Source organism: Elephantulus edwardii, unplaced genomic scaffold (assembly GCF_000299155.1).
Source record: "Elephantulus edwardii isolate Elephantulus edwardi_28Jun2011 unplaced genomic scaffold, EleEdw1.0 scaffold00055, whole genome shotgun sequence".
Taxonomy (NCBI): domain Eukaryota; kingdom Metazoa; phylum Chordata; class Mammalia; order Macroscelidea; family Macroscelididae; genus Elephantulus; species Elephantulus edwardii.
Genome location: NW_006399805.1, coordinates 10106199 through 10110947, shown reverse-complemented (window position 1 = coordinate 10110947; position 4749 = coordinate 10106199).

Sequence of the window (4749 nt, the reverse complement as noted above, 5' to 3'; positions counted from 1 at the left end):
TCACAGGACCCTGGCCTCGGTGATGTCACATGACCCTGACCTTGGTGACGTCACATGACCCTGGCCTCAGTGACATCTGTCCAGTTAGTTGTTTAGATGTCATAGCTAACATGTGGGCCTTTTTCCTTTTTCAAGGTGGCTGCTCTCTGGAAGGTCACTTGAGGTCACTTGCTTGGCACCTGAAAGCTCTTAAGAGGTGAAGGTCCGTAAGAGGAACACCTGGGTTGTCCAGGCTCCTAATGGAGGGTGTTTCTCCTGGGCCTTGTGATGGGGTCACCACCTGATCAGCTGCATGCCTGCCTTCCTGACCTGAACTGTCTCAGCGTGAAACACTTTGATTCAGCACATCATGTAAGAAGGAAAACAAAATGGGAAACTACAACAGTCTGTGATCAAGGCAGTAATTGAGTTAAAATCTAAAGCAGTTAAAAGTTTTTTTTCCTGTTCACTGAAAAGACTGCCCCTGGTACAAGGTCAGAAGGTCTCAATTACGTTAATACAAAGGGAGGGATGCTTGGTGCTCGGCTGTGGATTGTAGGCAGATCACCTTGCGCAGGAGGGCTCCTTCAGCTGTCTTCCTCACTTCTTTGTTTGAAAATGCTATTAAAGAATAGGGAGCTCTGGGGGCCTAGTGGCAAGAAGCTGCCCTGCAATTCCAGAGGTACGTGGTTTGAATCCACCAGATGCTTTGCTGGAGAAGGAGGGGCTATCTCCTCCTGTACCAGTCACATCCAATTTAACGGTACACACACACAAAATAATAAAATAAAAATTAAAAAATGCTATTAAAGAAATGTTAGTTTCATATTGATTCTTGCCAGTTGCAAATTCACATTCAAACCATACCCTGCATCCTCCCGCTGCACATGTATCTCTCTTACACACCCCCTCACACATTTACATCCCCCACATCATATGTGTCACACACCACACACAACATGCAAAGTACAGACATCATGCCGCATAGACCACACACTCCCCACGTCATCCATACTACACACATCGCACGCACTACAAATACCATGTCCACTCACACGTATCATACATCCCATACACACTACGCACATCACACACGTCCACACACATTGTACACACTGCATACACCACACTCATTCACACATAACAGACAAGGCACACCCACCACACAGACCACATACGCCACTTACACATACCATGCATGCCCAATACACATACCACTCACTTTCACATGTTCATACATGCCATACACACACCTACATGCCATGTATATCACACACTCTACACACCACATGCACACCCTGCCCACGTTCACACATACCACATATGCAACAGGTGCAGCCAGGATTCTGCTGTGGGCCCTGAACCTATAAGGCCCTTTGGAGTGACCCAGAAATGAACCTTGGTGCCCCTAGGAAAGCAGGACAATTCCTGAGGACCATGACTGTGACTGTCATTACCATCAGCTGTTGAGCACCCAGTATACAGGTTCAAGGTCCAGCATTGCTCCTTACTGGCTGGTGACTTGGGCCGAAGCCCCCAGCTTCCTCATCTGCAACCAGGAACCCAGATGGGGCTGGAGATGCAGGAGAGGGAGGAAAGTCCTTGCTAGCTGGTCTGTCTATCAGGTCCTGGACAGGTCAGGCCCTCCGTGTGGGATGTTCTTCCGTGGGGTGAGGGTCACTGCCTCTCTCCCACTGCCTGTCCCTGGGTGTTGCATCTCATGTTTCCTGACTTTCTCTGGATCTGGGGCAGAAGTCGGGGTGGACCCAAGGTCCTCTTGAGCTTAGCCAGCTCGCTTTCTCAGTGTTCCTCTGACACAGGCAGTTCAGAGGCCGGGCCAGTAGGGAATCTTTGGAACCAGGTTGGAGCCTCAGCAGCTGGTCCAGCTGGGCCCACCCCATGGTGGGCTTCAGGCACTGTCCTTTGTGTGGGACCTCCAGAGCTCTGTGAGTGGAGGAGCCCGGACAGCAAGCAGATCACCGTGGGCTGAATCCTGACCACACATTTGAGAGTGACCAGTCCTGGGGTGGGCCTGGGGGTGAGGCACAGCATCCTAATTGTCCTGGGGCCTTGATGGACTTGGTGGACATGCTCAGCAGGGCATCCTCAGTGGGCACAGCGTGGTGATCCATGCCTGGCACCTCAGCATCCAAGGCCAATTCCACATGCCCCCATCCATCATTCTCCACCTTAACCAGCCACCGTCAAGTCACCTCTAACTCATAGTGACCCCACACGTGTCAGAGTAGAAGCGCGCCCCACAGGGATGTCTGTGACTGAATTTACCGCAGTGGGACTTTCTTCAGAGGCACCTGTGTGCAGACTTGAACCTTTGGCTGTCTGGTTAGTGGCCAAGCCTGTTATTCACCCACAACCACCTAGAAGGCCTCCCTAAGTCTGGGGGTGGTGATGCCCATGGCTTCACAGAATCAGGTGGTGGGGCTGTAGTGTCCCTCCTGCAGTGGGGAGACAGGTCATTTCCCTAGGGACAGCTGCAGGCAGTCTTGTGGTGTGTGTGCTGATCCCGTGGTCTGTGTCCTGTCCCTGTGGTGTGTGTCCCGGCCCCGTGGTGCGCATCCTGGTCCTGTGGTGCGCGTCCTGGTCCTGTGGTGCGCGTCCTGTCCCTGTGGTGTGCGTCCTGGTCCTGTGGTGTGCATCCCGGTTCTGTGGTATGTGTCCTGGTCCCGTGGTGTGTGTCCCGGTTCTGTGGTGTGCATCCTGGTCCCGCGGTGTGCGTCCTGGTCCCGTGGTGTGCGTTCCGGCCCCGTGGTGTGCGTCCTGTCCTTGTGGTGTGTGTCCTGTCCCTGTGGTGTGTGTCCTGTCCCTGTGGTGTGTGTCCTGTCCCTGTGGTGTGCATCCCGGCCCCGTGGTGTGCGTCCCGGCCCCGTGGTGTGTGTCCCGGCCCTGTGGTTTGCGTCCTGGTCCCGTGGTGTGCTCCACAGACAGAAGAGGCCTGGGTTGTTACTCCATAGACAGAGCTGCCCTGGGCCACTGCTCCATAGAGCCAGTCCAAGCGTGCTTGAGGACTCAGGAAGGATACCTTAATTAGGAGACTACGAGAGCTTTGTGACACTGGTCTAAAGCTGAAAGACTGAAGGAAGGAGCTGGTGGCCTAGTGGCAAGAAGCTGCACTGCAATCCCAGAGGTATGCGGTTCGAATCCACCAGATGCTCTTCTGGAGAAGGAGGGGCAATCTCCTCCTGTACCTGTCAGATCTGATTTGATGATACACACACAAAAAAGAACAATAGTAATAATAAAAAAATAGTGAAAGGCTGAAGGCTGAAAGGCCTGTGAGCATGTGCCAGAAGCTGTCCTGACTGAAAATTGTATCCCGTTGCCAGTCTGAATTGTATGTTTCTGTGAGGCCTGTGTAGCTATTGCAATAGATTCCAAACTCAGCATTGCTGTTAGAATTAGTAGAAGTAGGTGGGGAAGTGTACAGGGGCCGTGTCTGACTTAATGGCGTGGTTTTGTGCTGTGGATGCTGTTGACGGGGACTGCTCGCCTGTGGACTTTGTAGGGCGCAGACGTAGCTGTCTTTCTTCTCTCCGCCCTTGCCCCTTTCCCACGTTGAGCAGATCCCAACCCATGGAGACCCAGGAATGTGAGGTTGAAACTGCACTCCACAGGGTTTTCAGGGGCTGGTTTTTCCAAGTAGTTTGCCAGGCCTTTCTTCCGAAAAATCTTTAGGTGACCTCAAACCGCCAACCTTTAGGTAAGAAGCTGAGTGCATTCACTGTGAGCTTTTCACTTGGGAGTCATCCAACATCTGTGGGTTCTACACCTGGCTGAGCACCCTGTTTCTCCAGAGTATTTAAAATAAAGCTAAGCCCACACCCCAGGGTTTAAGCCTCAGGCCTGATGTCCTCAGCGTGGACGCAGTGCTACCTGCGTCTGTGAAACGTGGCGGTGGCTGTGGTGGCCTTCATCCCTGGCCCTCTGTGTCAGCACGACTGCATGGGCCCAGGACTTCACAGCACCAAGACCCACCTGCGAATGCTCTGGGGCCAAAACCCTTTTACGAAGCCGTCATCATCGAGGTGAGTTCCCTGTCCTCAGGGCCAGGGTTTGGGCAGTGAGATGCGGACCCATGGTGCCAGATGGGTGAGCAGCAGTGTCCCTGCTCAGGGCTGGGGGCAGGGCAAGGCATCGAGGACTTGACCCAGCCGAGGGCCCTGTGTCCTCCCTGTCCTGTCACAGCTCTAGAAGCTTTTCAGTCACACACAGCTGTACAATGAACAGCTCTAACCTGGGCTGCAAGGGACCATGGGAAAAGCAATGCCCAAGGCAAAGGGAGGGAACGAAGTCATTGAAGGAGCCCTGGTGGTGCAGTGCACGATACATTAGACTGCCAGTGATAAAGTAAGTAGTTCAGATCCGTTGGGCTCTCTCTGAAGAAGATGAGTGGTCTCTTCCGGAAGGATTTTCCGTGGGTGGGAGGGGTCACTGTGCAATGGAACCAGCCTGGTAGCCGAGGGCGTGCTTCGAGCTGGTTATGGGTCACAGTGTGTTCCCCAGAGTAAGTGCGGCCAGTCCTTGTGTTAATGAGGCAGCTTAGTGGGAGATGTGGCTTTTATTTTTTCCCCCAAAAGTCGTCAACTTTTATTATTGCTGTTCACATATCTTATAGAAGAAAGAATGTAGCAAACGGGTGAGGATTGAATGGAAGACAGGAAACCCCAAACACTTCAGATCTGCACAGGCCGCTCTGTTTACATCTGAGTGGGCTGTGACACTTAAGGACATAGCAGCTGCCCTGGTCCGATG